The sequence below is a fragment of the Protopterus annectens genome, chromosome 11.part0, assembly GCF_019279795.1.
Source record: "Protopterus annectens isolate FY-2018-M chromosome 11.part0, PAN1.0, whole genome shotgun sequence".
NCBI classification, from domain to species: Eukaryota; Metazoa; Chordata; order Ceratodontiformes; family Protopteridae; genus Protopterus; species Protopterus annectens.
The window spans coordinates 499,661,847-499,678,677 of NC_056745.1; the positions used below are offsets into that span (position 1 = coordinate 499,661,847).

At 44.7% G+C, this 16,831-nt stretch overlaps 1 protein-coding gene across 2 annotated transcripts in view; it reads right to left on the minus strand.

The window, feature by feature from the left end:
* The window catches only part of CNOT2 (CCR4-NOT transcription complex subunit 2), a 2,080,381-nt gene that overhangs the window by 1,060,106 nt on the left and 1,003,444 nt on the right, over positions 1-16,831 (minus strand). The window lies entirely within an intron of this gene.

The following is a 16,831-nucleotide window of genomic DNA, read 5'->3' on the forward strand; positions in this document are numbered from 1 at the left end:
CCCAACACATATTTATAAGAATATAGTTAAGGGTCAAACACTAAGAACCTCTAGACTTACTTGTAATGACAATATTTTGAAGAAGGATTTTTATGATAGAGGCTTCCATCCACGAGATTTAGAAGCCATACAAGAATTTGATAGACTGGAGGCAAGAAAACCGTTTATTAAGAGGGATAACATAGCACCTACCAGAAGTTCCAAAAAGATATCCCAATGAGCTATACACAGAGTAACCATCCCTTATACCAATAATAACAAGAAAATCCTGGAGATAATTAATAAGAACTGGAATATCCTAGTACTGGATGATAAAATAAAAGATATAGTAGGTGAAAAACCAAAGATATATAGTCGGTGAAAAACCAAAGATGTTTTACAAGAACACTAAGTCCTTAAAGAGATTACTTTGTTATGAAGAAAATAATACGAAGAAACAAATTAATTCTGTGAGGGAAGAGACTTTTCCATGTCGTAACTGCAACCAATGTATATATATGGCTAGCAGCAATGTGTTTATACATCCAGATACCAAAGATGATACACTGTCAGTCAGTATAGTGACTGCAAATCTAGGAACTTAGTTTACTTAGCAATGTGTGAAAAATGTAAATGTTTTTATGTAGGCAAAACGAATAGGACCCTTAGGGAGCACGTGAGAGAACATATATATGCAATAAATAAAATGGATGAAACCAATGCACTTGCAAACATGTGGTACAAACTGACATTACACACAAATTTGTCTTTATGGTACTAGAGACATTGCATAAAACAGAGAAACTAGGAAATATTAAAAACTACACTGAAAAACAAGAGAGTAAATGGATCATTAGACTCCAAGCTGACAAAGGTCACGGTCTGAATGAAAAAGTCTCTATTAAGCCCCTTCTAGCAGACCGTGCATTATCATATTAATATCCCAGTCATGCACCTATATATTTATTTGATCTGTCATTGCATTGAAATATAAATATTTATATATTTTTAGACAGTTTTTAAATGGAATTTTTATATAATTCATAAAATTTGTATATGCTTATATTTTAATATTACATAAGTTATTATGTAAGCTATAAGAGACATTTTAGAAATCACAAATATGTTTTTTGTAAGTTGGTAACATTTTTGTACTTGTAGCTTTAAACTGTTAATGAGATTATTAATTGATGTCCATGTTTTACTGGTTGGCTGATCTACAAGTGGTATTTAAACAGCTTTTAACATTTAGTTTTAAAGTCTGATGAAGCATCGTTCGAGACGTGAAAGCGCTTACTGTATAGTGACTTCTCTGGAATAAAGAGTTTAACAGTCTGCTTCGATCGTCATGGTGAGCCTCACTTTGTGTTTTACATTTGGACTGCTTTCTTACTTTGTGAGGACCTTTACCCTTGACGTTCTCTCTCTCTTTTGTTGCAGTCATCACACTTGGGTTATCTGCCTGCAGGTAGCCCTCAGTCGGCCTGAATACCAGAGACTTAGTATTTCTGCATCGGTTGCTGTCGCTCCAGGACTGATGTTCTTTGTGTTTCACTGTTGCAGTCATCACACTTGGGTAGATTCCCAAAGCTGAAGAAGGGTGGAGGCAGTCAAGAAGAGTTATTGCTGGCTAATATGCCTTGCAGGACTGACGTCAGGTTGTCAGGGGGTATAAAAACAGGCAGCAGACGCCACCACATCAGTTTTTCTTGCCCCAAATGTCAGGAGCCCCCCAAATAGGGAGCTAAGTTATGGTGGGGAAAACACCACAACAGGTGAGTAATAGACATAGAGAGGAGAGAGAGACAAGGGGTCTGGAGGGAGGGAAACCAGGACTGCAACAGTGAATACACTCGAACATCTACATTTATGGTAAGTGTACACAACTGTACTATGATGTCCTTCATGGATGCATCTGCAGTCATAACAACTGGGTTGTCCTGTCGTCAGGCAGCCCTTCAGTCGGACGGATTCCAAAGTCCGGGTCCGGCTTCGGCTGATGTCGCACTTCACCCGACGTCATCTTTGTTGGTCTTCGGGTATAAAAGCATCAGCCGACGCCATTTTCCTCAGTCTTTCTTGCCGCGTGGCGAAAGCAGAAGCTGTTCGCAAGTGCCGGTCGGTCGGATCCAGAGATTACTTCTACGAATACTACAAGACTTCTAAAGCTAAGTACCCGTTGGGGACTCTTTCTTGCCTCAGCCGATGTCAGAAAAAGTTAATAATTGTTTAACCTGTGGGAAACAAATACCTCATAAAGATTTCCACTCTTTTGTCTGCCTTGTTTAGGCCCAGCCCACGTAGCAGCCTGTTCGCCTGTGCTTCTTTCAACCGACGAACGCTTAGGCGTCGGTCGGAGTTTGCAGAACAGTTTTTCGGTTCTGATTTTGCGTACATTATGCCGTCGGATCCTCCGACTACCCAATCTGCCAAAAGCAAAGATAAAGACCGACACTTTCGGGTCCGTGGTTTGGCCGAAACCATGGTTAAGCAAACATGAGTGTCTCGGTTTCGGAAACCGAGAAAACTGATCAAAGTACAGCTGAACCTATCTCTACAACTGAGGCCCCTGCTACCACTATTGAATCGGCCTCAGAAATTTTATCCACTACGGTGGTTGCCACTGACTTATCAGACACCATTCCCTTGGATGTCTCTACCCCAGCACGTGGTGCTGCTAGGCCTCCAGCAGCCATGTCCATTAAGGCCTTCGCCAGGGCTAAAGCAGCCAAGACTACTAAGACAGTGCCTGTTAAACCCCCAACAACCAGGCCCTCTGCTAGTTCTCAAATGCTTACTTTGGCAGAAGATTTAATTTCTTTAATTAGAGGATCTCAATCTCACCCAGACAGGGCCTCAGCCCCCAGAGAAGAGACCTAGGGCAGAGCCCCTGAGCCAGTGTCCTCTGATGATTCTGCTGACGAATCAGACATAACTGACCAGCCAGAGGCTCCTTTCTCCAATTTTGAAGATTCTGATGCTGAAGAATCCATTCCAGCTGCTTCCCCACCAGAAGAATTCTCCTTTGGGAAACCTTACATGCCATGCGAGCAGTTCCAATGGCAGCAACAGGATTTTCAGACTCCAGAAAAGACTTAGGACCTTTCTGCACCTCCCACAGCACAGGCCCTTAGCTATACCTCCTGTTCTCTCTGTGGTGGATGATGCTTTCAATGATGTCTGCTCGCTCCAGATTCTTTACCCCAGCCCCTGCCAAACCAGACAGATTTTACAGGGTGCCAGATACTCATCACCACCTTTACAAGGCCCCACTTGCAGACCCGAAACTATATCCCAGGGTCCCAAGGCAGTAGCCGACCATAGCTAAAACCCTATTCCTTCTGAAAGGGAAGCAAGGTCATTAGACAGATGGGGTAAAAGGTCTACACTTCAGCTACTCTCTCAGCTAGAGCTTTAAACTGTCAGTTTCACATGATACAATACCAAGAGTTTATGCTTGATCAGTTAACTAAAAACTAACCACTGATGAATCTCTTGATAAGAAATATGTATTAGAAATGGTAAATAACATACAACAGGTTAGCAACCATTCATTAAAATGTGGCTATGATGCACTGGAGGCTTCATTTAGATCAGCCATGACTGGCACAGTGATAAGAAGGCATGCATGGCTAAAGGAGCAAGCTTTACCGGATCATGTTAAAGCTAAGTTGCTAGATGCTCCTATGGATAAGACAAGTTTCTTTGGTACACCTGCCCAGCAGGTTATGAAGAAAATGGAAGAAAAGGCAAAATCTGTTCAAACGGTTAAAGATTTCTTGCAGGTTCAACCCCCAAGGTTTAGCAGGAACTGGCCTGCCAAAAATTGGTCCTTTCCTGACTCCACAAAATTTCAAAGGGGCAGGAATAGACGTTCCAGAGGCAGAAACCAATCCAGAGGAGGTGCCTACAGAGGACGACAGTGGCAAGGTAACAGAGGCACAGACACAACCACTGCCACTACATCAGCACAACCACAGTGACTTAACCCTAAATCCGCCTACCAGGGAACAAATAGCAGCTCCTCTAGGCGGAAAGTTAACCTTATTTTCAAAGAACTGGCACTATATAACAAAAGACAAGTGGATTTTACAAACCATAGATCAAGGTTACCGGTTTCACTTCCACACTTTACCAGTCAAAAGAGGAATGCCAAATCTACCTCCAAATCAAAAACAGAGGCACTACAACAGATAATGGAGTTAGCAAACATGAGAACTGTGGAAAGAGTGCCAACAGCAGAGCAAGGAAAGGGTTCTACTCCAGACTATTCCTAGTTCCAAGAAAGGAAAAAGTTGGAGACCAATTCTCGACCTGTCCACCTTAAATACATACATCATTGTCCCAAAATTCAAAATGCTGACCCTACAGCAACTTCTTCCCATGCTGGGCAAGGAGTCTTGGCTGGTAACTCTAGATCTCAGGGAGGCATACCTGCACGTCCCCATTCGACCAATCTGCAGAAGATACCTCAGATTTCTTGCAGGATCAGAGCACTATCAATTCTCAGCATTGCCCTTTGGCTTATCTACTGCCCAGAGTATTCACAAAATGCCTGGCATCAGTAATCGCCATTGCAGACTACAGGAATTCAAATTTACCCATACCTGGACGACTGCCTGCTACAAGGGGACAACAAAAGCAAGCTGACAACAGATTTACAAAGGGTCATTTACTTGCTACAAGCACTGGGATACACAGTCAATCTACAAAAGTCAAGGCTGATACCATCCCAAACAAGGACATTCTTGGGCTGAATTGGACACAGTAAAACAAATGGCATTCCTGACTACAGAAAAACAAAAGAACTCCCTCTTTACTTCTTGGCACTAACAAAACTGAACAAGTTAACAGCAAGAAAAGTACTGCAGGCCTTGGGCTTCATGGCATCATGCATAATCTTGGTCCCATTTGCCAGACTACATATGAGAAAACTACAGTGGTACCTAAAGAATTTATGGTCCCAACACAGACACAGCCTAGAAACAGAAATCCCACTAATTCCATGTTTAAAGCAGGAGTTCCTATGGTGGGCTCAGGCATGTCAGTCAAACCCAGGCCTACCCTTTCGCAGATGTCAAGCAAGCCAGACCATCACAACAGGCGCTTCAGACCTAGGATGGGGGGCCCACATGCTGGACAAATGCGTGCAAGGATTGTGGACACAGGATCAACTTCACCTGCACATCAACCTAAAAGAAATGCTGGCAGTAAAACTGGCAATCCAAAAGTTCAAACCATTTCTCCAAGAGGGCCAGTTGATGATAAGGACAGACAACACCACAGTCATGTGGTACATCAACAAACAGGGAGGCACTCATTCATACCCCTATGCAGAATGACTTTGGAGCTGTGGACCCTGGCACTCAGCTACAACATCCAGTTACAGGCAATATTTGTACCGGAAAAGAAAATACTCTAGCAGACATATTGAGCAGTACTACATCGGATGCCCAAGGATGGAAGCTGCACCGGGACATCTTCAAGACCATCTCAATGAATTCAGGAATGCCTCAGATATATCTATTCGCATCACCTCTCAATCACCAGCTCAAAAGTTCTGCACAAGGACATTCCACCCACTAGCATGGAAAGTGGATTCGCTCTCCTTCAGCTGGAAAGGCCTAACAGCATATGCATTCCCACCTCTTCCCTTGATACACAAAGTACTACTAAAAATCAAGGAAGAATGTCCAAGGATAATCCTGATAGCTCCAAACTGGCCAAGACAACACTGGTACCCACTGCTGAGGAGCATGTCTCGGAACAATATGTGGCCAATACCCCTGATGCCTTTGATGTTAACTCAGAACAACTACAGCATCATACATCCAAACCTAAAAACGTTGCAACATACTGCATGGAACATCACATAGCAGCAGCTAAACCAGAACTTTCCCAAAGAGTTAAAGACATTATTCTTGAAGCACGCAGACCTTCAACAAGAAGGAACTATGCTGGAAAATGGAAAAGGTTTGTCATTTGGAGTACGGAAAGAGGAAAAGATGTGTCAAACATAGATATGCCTAACATTCTGGAGTATCTGGTCGAACTTCTTCATTCAGGCCTGTCCTACTCCTCCATCAAGATACATGCATCAGCTATTTCAGCAGAATACAGCTTTGATCCACCTGTTTTTTCGCACCCTTTGCTCAGGCAGTTCCTCAGAGGAATCAAGAATGTAAAACCTCCAAGGAAACCACCATTACCAGCTTGGGACTTAAACTTTGTGCTAGAAAAGTTGACACTATCACCCTTTGAACCAGCAGCAACAGCAGACCTACAACACCTGTCATGGAAAACTGCTTTCCTACTGGCAATTACTTCAGCAAGGAGGGTTTCAGAACTACAGGCCTTAATGGCAGTGCAACCCTTCCTAATCTTCCACCAAGATAGAGTGTCCATGAGGACTAATCCTACATTTATGCCTAAGGTGGTATCCAGAGTGTCTTTAAACCAGGCAATCCACCTACCTACCTTCTTTCCCAACCCACAAAACAGAGGGAAAGAATACTGCATACCTTGGATGTACATAGACAGCTACGCTACTACTTGGACAGAACAAAAATAGCAGAAAGACTGACCAACTTTTTGTAGCCTATGCAACAGGAAGGGAAGGAAAAGCTATTTCCAAACAGACAATCTCCAAATGGATAGGAAATTGCATACGATTCTGTTACTCCTTCCATGGAAAACCAATTCCACAGAACATAAGACCTCATTCTACAAGGGCAACAGCCACTACCACAGCCTTCTTACGAGGAGTGGCAACCAAAGACATTATTGAGGCGGCTACTTGGACCTCCGTGCATACATTTGCCAAGCATTATAATTTGCCTCTATATTCCAGATCCCGAGCAGGGTTTGCCACTGCTGTACTGCAAGGGATCCTAAACACACCATAATCTACTTTTATCCTCCTCCCCTAGTTGGCTATGGTTTTCTACCCAGTTGTTATGACTGCAGATGCATCCATGAAGGACATAGTACAGTTTTGTACCTACCATAAATGTAGATGTCCGAACTGGATAGCATCTGCAGTCAGGATTACCCTCCCTCCTTCCCCTCTGTGGTACTCCTAGGGTGGTTACCCTCCTAACAGCTAGCTGGTGGGGGGGAGTCTTTTATGGTGTATTTGTTTGTATATATGTACATACATGCTTATTTTTGTGTTTACCTCTATCTTTTTGGAAACATTGGCATCTATCCAAATTTTAGCCTTCAAGAGGGCTACTGGCATCTGGGGCAAGAAACACTGAGGAAAATGGCGTCGGCTGATGCTTTTATACCCGAAGACCAACAAAGATGACGTCGGGTGAAGTGTGACATCAGCCGAAGCCGGACCCGGACTTTGGAATCCGGCCGACTGAAGGGCTGCCTGACGACAGGACAACCCAGTTGTTATGACTGCAGATGCTATCCAGTTCGGACATCTACATTTATGGTAGGTACAAAACTGTACTTTCTTTGTGTTTCACTGTTGCACTAATCACACTTGGGTAGATTCCCAAAGCTGAAGAAGGGTGGAGGCAGTCAAGAAGAGTTAGAGCTGGCTAATATGCCTTGCATATTTGGAAGAGATAGGCAGGTGATAATGCTTGTTGAAGGTGTGTACAGAACTCCAGGTAGCAGCTTCCAGGATGCCCCTGGTAGGGATTCCACAGAGGAATGCTCTAGAGGTAGAAGTTGCCCTAGTGGAATGTGTTCTGACCCCCTGAGGGGATGGTTTCCCATGGTGCTTGTAGCAGAAATGGATGCAATGTGCTATCCATTTGGAAATGGTTTGTTTTGAAATGGCCTTGCCCTCTGCCCCTGGTGCAAAGCTGACTAGTAACTGGTCAGATTTCCTGAAGGGCTTAGTCCTATCAGGTAGAATCTGAGCTGTCTGTGCACGTCCAAGGAGTGCAGGATCCTTTCCCCTTTATTTTGAGGATTAGGGAGGAAAGTTGGCAAATGGATAGATTGGTTGAGAGCCTCACTGGAAACCACTTTAGGCATAAAGGAAGGGTTAGTCCTGAGGGAAACCCTGTCAGCATGGAAAATAATGAAGGGTTCCACAGCTATAAGTGCCTGTAGCTCAGACACTCTTCTTGCTGAAGTGATGGCCAGAATTAAAGCTGTTTTCCAAGAGAGGAATTTTAACTCTGCTGATACTGCAGGCTCAAAGGGGGGAAGCATGAGCTTTTCCAGTACAAAGTTAAGATCTCAAGCAGGGGTGGGTGCTATCTTTGGCGGCCTTAAGTTGTTTGCCCCTCTCAGGAACGGTATGATAAGAGGGTGAGAGAAGAGAGGTGGCTCAATGTTGTAATGAGCCGAAATGGCAGAGGCACGGATCATAATGGAGGAGAAGGATAGGCCCCTGTGGAGTAGATCTGCTAAGTAATCCAAGATTAGAGGCAGGGAGGGCAGAGTTGTGTCCTCTCCTTTAGATTGAATCCAGGAGCAGTACCTTTTCCACTTATCAGCATAGGATTTCCTTGTACTGGGTCTTCTGGCTTCAAGAATGACATCCAGCACCTGCTTGCTTAGGCTGGTTACTGGGGGAGAATTCAAGGAATAAGTCAGGCTGCAAAATTTAGGGCTTGCAGTTGCGGATGCAAGACCTGTCCCCCCTGCTGAGAGAGCAGGGTTGGGTTCTGATGTAGGTGTCAGCGTGGCACCGGTGACAGGCTGAGCAGGAGTGGTTACCAGTGCTGGCGTGGCCAGTCTAGGGCAATCAGAATTGTCCTTGGTCTGTCCTGTCTTATCCTGAGCAATACCCGAGAGAAGGGGCAGAGGGGGAAAGGCATAGATTGAGAGATTTACCCACTGGAAGGATAGGGTATCCCCTTTCCAGGCCCTGCTGGGAGGTGTCCTGGTGCAGAATTTGCTGAGCTAGTGACTGCAGGAGGAGGCAAAGAGATTCACCTCTGGGGTCCCCCATTTCTGAATCAGAAGGTTGAAGGTGCTGGGCTCTAATTTCCACTCGTGGGGGGTGTCTATGAGATTTCTGCTTAAGTCGTCTGCCAGTGAGTTTTGTTTGCCTGGCAGGAATTGAGCTTGCAGATGGACCTGCATGTCCAAGGCCGTGTTCCACAGGGCCATGGCTGACCTGCAGAGTGGGCTCCCACTGGTTGTTGATGTACCACATAACTATGGTGTTGTCTGTTTTTATTAGCTGGTGTCCTGGTGAGAGCAGGGATCTGAAAGCTGTCAGAGCGTGCTGCACAACTAGCATCTCTTTTTGGATGATGTGCAGATGAATTTGACTTGGGTTCCAGTGGCCCTGAATGCACTTTCCGTCCATGTGTGCCCCCCCAAGCATAATCTGATGAGTCTGTGGTTAGGGTCTGGGTGGCGTGGGGTTCAGTGAAGAGCAGTCCCTTGTTGTGGTTGCATGCTGCTGCCCACCAAAGAAACTCTGTCCTTAGACAGAGTATGGCAGGAATGATGGTTTCCAGGTCCTGAGAATATTGGCACCAAAGACTTTTTAAATACCACTGAAGTTTCCTCATATGTAGTCTGGTATATGGAATTAGTAGGATACATGAGACCATGAACCCTAGGGCCTGCAGGATTTTCCTTGCGGATAGCTGGGTTCTGGTGGCCATTTGAGTAAAACAGTCCATCAGATAGGCTTGTTTTTCTGGAGTGAGGAATGCCATCTGGGATGTTGTGTCCAAACCTGCTCCTAGGAATACAATCTTTTGACTGGGGACTAGTTTTGATTTCTTTTCGTTGATGGTGTTCCCCAGGGAGGTTAGTAGTTTTTTTTTTACAAATGTCAGGTGCTACCACAGCATTTCCCGACTGTCTGCTTGAAACAGGCAATCGTCCAAGTACGGGTAAATATGAATATTTCTCCGTCTGCAGTAAGCAATGGCTGGAGCCAGACATTTTTTGAATACTCTGGGAGCAGTGGATAAGACAAAGGGAAGTGCAGAGAACTTATAATGCATAGATCCTGCCCTGAAGCGTAGATATTTCCTGCATGACTCCTTTACAGGGATGTGCAGATAGGCTTCTTTTAAGTCTAGGGTGACTAACCAGGCATCTTTGGCTAGCACAGGTAGAAGCTGCTGCAAGGTGAGCATTTTGAATTTTGGTACCACCAGGAAGGTGTTGAGAATTGAAAGATCTTGGATTGGGTGCTAAGTGCCATCTTTTCTGGGTACCAGGAAAATTATAGAATAGAATCCTTGACCCATCTGTTCAATTGCCCTTATAGAGAGCAGGGACTGAACTTGGTTTTGTGCCTCTGTCCACTGGTTTGGAGGAAGATCTGGGAACCCTTTTGGGGTTGGTAGTGAGTGGAAGTAAAATCTATACCCCTGGGATATAATGCTGTGGACCCAATCTGACTTTGGTGATGGAAATCCAGTTTTTTGCATGAAAGGCAAGTTTTCCTCCTGGGGCACAAGCAGTTGGGCAGAGGTGGGGAGTGGAGTTGAGAAGTCATTGGGAATTCTTTCCGTAAGGGGGTGGCTTAGCACTCCCTGCTTTAGAGGTGGAGGCACTCCATTGCTTACTTCTCTGCATACCCTGAGACTGTAGTCTGGGGGGTATGTTTCCCCTGGGTCTAGTTTGAGATGGCCTTGATGGGGCTGGAAAGGACCAATGTTTTGAGGGGCAATGCCTAATGAATCTAGGAGGCTGTACTTGCAAGAATTCTTTGACTGTCTGCATAGATTTAGCTTTTTCTTCCACCTTTTTAAGAACCTCTTCTGCTTTGGTGCCAAACAGATTGCCCTTGTTCAAAAGGGCGTCTAATAACTTTGATTTGACATGGTCTGGCAAGGTCGGCTCCTTAAGCAAAGCATGCTCTCTCAGTACAGAACCAGTGACTGCTGCCCTGCAAGATGCTTCTAGGGCTTCAAAGCCACACTGCAGTGTATGCTTGCTGACTTGGCTTGCAGAATGCATGAGCTCTTGCAATTCTTTACTTTCTGCACAGTCTGTAAAGGTAGCTATTTTTTGCTCAATAAGAACCATAATATGTTGTTGGTACTTCAGCATGTAAAACTGAATATTCAAAGCTCTAATGGTGAGAGTTGCAGAGGCATATACTTTCTTATCACATCTGTCCAAAGCTCTGGATTCCCTGTCCGAAGGGGTGGGATTCTTAGCTGTAGTTGCTTTGATACCTTTAGGCCTCGGGGAAATGACCTCTGGGTCACAGGCAGTAGGATTTTTGAAAAGGAATTTGGGAGAGTTAGATTACTCTGTAGTACCAGTCTGGTTTCCTAGGAGCAGGGGTAAAGTATCAGGACTAAGACTGGATTCCATAAAGACATCAACAACTCCCAGGACTAGGGGTATTGCTAAAGGCCTATGTTCTGGCAAGTCTAGAAATTCTCTGAGTCTCTTTTTGGACTGAGGACAGCCTTGGCATTCCCAATGGAAATGCTGTCAAAGTGTAAGGTTTCAACAAAAGAAAAATCCTCTGGAGAAGAGGCAGAGGGAATGGATTTCTCTGCATCTGAATCATCATAAGCAGATACGGGTATGTCTTCATAATCAGAACCCTCAGAGTTGTCAGACTCTTGGTATGTTGAAGCTGCTGGGAACTTATCTCTTTTTCTCTTAGCAGGGGAAGGCTGACTTCCCCATATCAGCATAATAAGGTCTTCTGCCATTCTAAGCATTTGATGTTGTGGCAAGGGAGCAGGTGCATGCGCTTTGGTCGTCAATTTTCTAGACGTAGGGTGTACTTTTGGCCTTAGAAAAACTTAGCAGTTTTAGACAGAATGAAGTCGTCAGTTTGTGTCAAACATCGGTAGTGTGATGAAGTTCCTCAGAAGGCGGTGACTGCTCAGTGGCTCCGGACCCATCCAAGGTAGAGACATCCGCAGGTTCCATAGTCGAAGAAGAGTCTTGCGGCATACCGGACTCCGAACGGGTCTCAGTAGAGGCCTGAATCCATAGAAGCGGGCATCAGGGGCTGTGAAAGCGCCTGAGTACCGGCGAACTGGCGACTAGTTTAACAGAAGTGTCAGTGGCAGCTTTGGACCTGTGCAGTCTGTCTCTGTCTTTATCTTACGTTTTTCCGGAATATCTGTCGTCGGATCGTTTACTGAAGCCATTTCGGAATAAAGAGATCGAGAACAAAAGTATTTAGGGACAAAAGGGGCCCGACGACGAATGGTTTGGGCATTGAACAAGGCACAAAACCGACAGCGAGGTACGTTGTGGTCTGGGCCTAAACAGGTGATCCAGTAAGAATGAAAATCTCGGTGTGGTATTTGCTTTCCACGGGCAAGACAATTGTTAACTTTTGCTGACATCGGTTAGAGCAAGGAAAAAAGGATCCCTGATGGGGTACTTAGCTTTAGAAGACTTCAGGATGATTCAATTCGTAAATGAAATCTCAGGTAGAGGCCGACCGGCAGTCGTGCGAAATGATTCTGCTTCGGGCTCCTCGGCAAGAAAAACTAATGTAATGGTGTCGGCTGCCTGGTTTTATACCCCTGACGACCTGACGTCAGTCCTGGAGAGACAGCAACCGATGCAGAAATACTAAGTCTCTGGTATTCGGGCCGACTGAGGGCTACCTGCAGGCAGATAACCCAAGTGTTACGACTGCAACAGTGAAACACGAAGAACATGTACCTATGAAGACCCTGTGGAATATAATAAAGGTGCTGAATGGATAGAAGAAGCAAAAGAAAGAATAAGAAGTTCAAATGTACAGGATATGAAACGGGATGAAATAAAAACCAGAGAAGTGGAAACAAAATTAAGAAATGCTCCTAACTGGAAAACTCCAGGCCCAGATGCAATATCTAACTTCTGGATAAAAGTACTAACATCTTTACATGAAGATTTAGCCTTGAGTAAGAACTACTTACATGTGCACCCTGAACATATGCCAACCTTGACAACAACAGGAAAAATACTCATCTTTAAGAGTGAGCATGCAAGATATCCTAAAAAAGTACACTTGTGTACACTTACCGTAAATGTAGATGCTCCAGTGTATTCACTGTTGCAGTCATTACATTTGGGTTATCTGCTTGCATGTAGCCCTCAGTCGGCCTGATTAACAAAGTCTTGGGTCCTGCGTCTGTTGCTGTCCCTTCTTCCATGACGTCAGGTCATCAGGGGTATAAAACATGCAGCCGATTCCAATACATCAGTTTTTCTTGCCCCAGATGTCAGGTGTCCACCTAATGGGAAGCAATTAAACATAAAAGCAGAGAGATATCCCTCCAACAAAAAAGCAAATACACCAAAAAGGCTTTTAAGCATAGTAGAGGAATAGCCAAAAGAAGTTATGGGGCTGGAGGGAGGGTAACCAGGATTGCAACAGTGAATACACTCGAACATCTACATTTATGGTAAGTGTACACAACTGCACTATGTTCTTCGTGTTTCACTGTAGCAGTTATTACATTTGTGAAGACAAAGCAATGGTTGGGAGGAGGAATTTAGATAGCATTAGGGCCAACTATAAGACCCTGCAAGACTGCAGTGGCAAAGCCAGCTCTGGATTTAGAAAAAATTGGCAAATGATAATGGTTGGTGAAAGTATGTACAGAACTCCAGGTAGCAGCTTCTAGGATGTCCCTGGTAGGGACGCCTCTGAGAAAGGCTGTAGAGGTAGATGCAAGCCCTGGTGGAGTGAGGTCTGATCCCCTGGGGGATACGTTTTCCATGGTGCTTATAGCAGAAATTAATGCAATGGCTTATCCATTTAGAAATGGTTTGCTTTGAAATAGCCTTCTCCTCTGCCCCTGCAGCAAATGCCACCAGCAGTTGTTCAGATTTCCTTTGAGGTTTAGTCCTGTCCAAGTAGAATCTAAGTTGTCTGTGCACATCTAAGGAATGCAGTATCCATTCCCCTGTATTCTGTGGACTGGGAAAGAAGGTTGGCAAATGAATGGACTGATTAAGAGCCACACTGGATACCACCTTGGGCATGAAGGATGGATTGGTTCTGAAGGACACCCTGTCCGCATGAAAGATGATGAAAGCCTCCACTGCCATAAGGGCCTGTAATTCAGATACCCTTCTAGCTGAAGTGATTACTAAAAAGAAAACCGTTATCCAAGAAAGAAATTTTAAGTCTGCAGTAGCAGTTGGCTCGAAAGGAGGTAGAGTGAGTTTCTCCAAGACAAAGTTAAGGTCCCTAGGCAGGGGTTGGAGCTCTCCTGGGTGGTCTCAAATCTTTGGCCGCTCTGAGGAACTGCTTGAGCAGTGGATGAGAGAAGAGGGGAGGGTTCTGTGTTATAATGAGCTGAAATGTCTGAGGCGTGGATTTTAATTGAGGAAAAAGACAGGCCCTTGTGAAGCATCTCAGTTAAGTAGTGTAAAATCTGAGGTAAATTGGGCGCTGCTGTGCTCATCCCTTGAGATTGATTACAGGCACAGAATCTTTTCCATTTTTCAGCATAAGATTTTATAGTACTAGGCCTCCTTGCCTCTAAAATGATATCCATCACAGGTTTGCTGAGGGATGGTAAAGGAGAGATTAAGTAATTAGCCAGGCTGCAAGGTTCAGTGTTGGAAGCTGAGGGTGCAGAATCTAGTTCACCTGCTGAGACAGCAGGGAAGGAGTCTGAGGCAGGTGCCATGGAGATAACCATGACACACTGTGCAGTAGGGAGTACCAGTGTTGGCGCGGCCAGTCTGGAGCAATCAAAATCATCCTTGGTTTGTCCTGTTTGCTTTTTAGTAGTACTTTAGAGAGCAGAGGCAGAGGGGGGAAGGCATGGACTGATAGGTTTTTCCAGCTGAAGGACAGAGCATCCACTTTCCAGGCTTGTGGGGAGTCCTTGTGCAGAATTTGTCCAATTGCTAGTTCTGGGGAGAGGCAAACAGGTCTATATCTGGGCTCCCCCATTTGCTTGTTAACATGTTGAAAATCCTTGGTTCCAGTTTCCACTCATGTGGGTCCATGCAGTTTCTGCTTAGTCCGTCTGCCAGTGTATTTAATTTTCCTGGCAGGAACTGAGCTTGTAGGTGCACTTGGTAGCTCAAGGCCGTGTTTCACAATGCCATGGCTAGTCTGCAGAGGGGGTAAGAATGTGTACCCCCTTGCTTGTTGATGTACCACATAACAGTCTTTACCATTAGTTGTCCTGGAAAAATGTGGCCCTTGAAGGCTGTCAGAGCATTCTGTACAGCTAACATTTCTTTTTGATTGATATGCAGGTGCATTTGACTTGGGTTCCATTTGCCCTGAATGCACTTCCCTGCCAGGTGAGCCCCCCATGCATAGCCTGATGCATCTGTTGTTAGGGTTTGGGCAGCAGGGGGTGGTGTGAAAGGTAGTCCCTGGTTTTGGTGGCAGGCCTCTGCCCACCAAAGGAACTCTAGGAGTAGGCAAGGTATGATAGGAATCACCGTTTCTAGGTCTTGAGAACGTTGACACCATAGGCTTTTTAGATACCACTGTAGTTCCCTCATATGCAGTTTTGCATATGGAATTAGAAGAATGCAGGAGGCCATGAACCCCAAGGCTTGCAGTATTTGTCTTGCAGATAGCAGGGTTTTTGTGGCCACTTGTTTGAAGTAGGTTGTCAAATGAATTTGCTTTTCTGGTGTGAGGTAAGCCATCTGGGAAGTTGTATTTAAGCTTGCTCCCAGGAATATAATTTGTTGGCAGGGTACCAGGTGTGATTTATTTTCGTTTATGGTGTACCCCAGACAAGTTAGAACCCTTTTTACAAAGGCCAGATGATTCAAAAGTATGTCCTGGCTTTCTGCATGAATTAGACAATCGTCCAGGTATGGGTATATTTGAATATTTCTTTGTATGCAAAATGCAATAACTGGAGTTAGGCACTTTGTGAATACCCTGGGCACAGTAGATAAGCCAAAGGGCAGTGCAGAAAACTGATGGTGCGTGTAACCTCCTTTGAAGCGTAGGTATCTTCTGCAAGATTCCCTGATTGGGCTGTGCAGGTATGCTTCTTTTAAATCTAGTGTTGCCAACCAGGCATCTTTGCCTAACATAGGACGTAATTGGTGAAGAGTCAGCATCTTCAATTTTGGAATCTCCAAAAAGGTGTTTAGAGTAGACAGGTCCAGGATAGGACACCATGAATTGTCTTTTCTGGGTACCAGGAAAATCCTAGAGTAGAAACCTTGTTCCTTTTCCTCTTCTGGTACCAGCTGAATAGTCCCCATTATTAAGAGAGAAAGTACTTGTTTTTGGGCCTCTGCCCACTGATTTGGGTGTAGGTCCAGCCACCCACTTGGTGTTGGCAACGTGTGGAAGTGAAATCTGTATCCCTGGGACACCACATTTAAAACCCATTTGTCCTGGGTAATGAGTTCCCAATTCTTTGCATGAAGAGCAATCTTTCCCCCCCAAATGGGCAGTCAGTTGATAAGTGCTTGGAAATTTTAAAAGGAAGTCATTGAGACAGTTTACCATAGGGGGGAGTCTTATTATTCCCAGACTTGGAAGTGGAGGCCCCCCCACTGCTTAGTTCTATGAGTCCCCTGGGACTGAAACCTGGGGTTTTTGCTGCGTCTGGGTTTGGCTTGAGAAGACCTGTAAGGGGCTGGAAAGGACCAATGCTTAAAGGGCCAGTGCCTACTAAATCTAGGAGGATGAACTTGTAAAAAATCTTTAACAGTTTGCATAGATTTAGCTTTATCTTCCATCTTTTTAAGAACTTCCTCAGCCTTGTTGCCAAACAGGCAGTCCTGATTTAAAGGAGCATCCAACAATTTAGTTTTAACATGATCAGGCAAAGATTGCTCCTTAAGCCAAGCATGCCTTCTGAGCACAGACCCAGTAACAGCAGCCCTGCAAGAGACCTCTAATGAATCAAAACCACATTGCAAAGTATGTTTTCCAACTTGTTAGGCAGAATGCATTAAATCCTGTAATTCTTTATTTTCCTCACAGTCAGGAATCAAC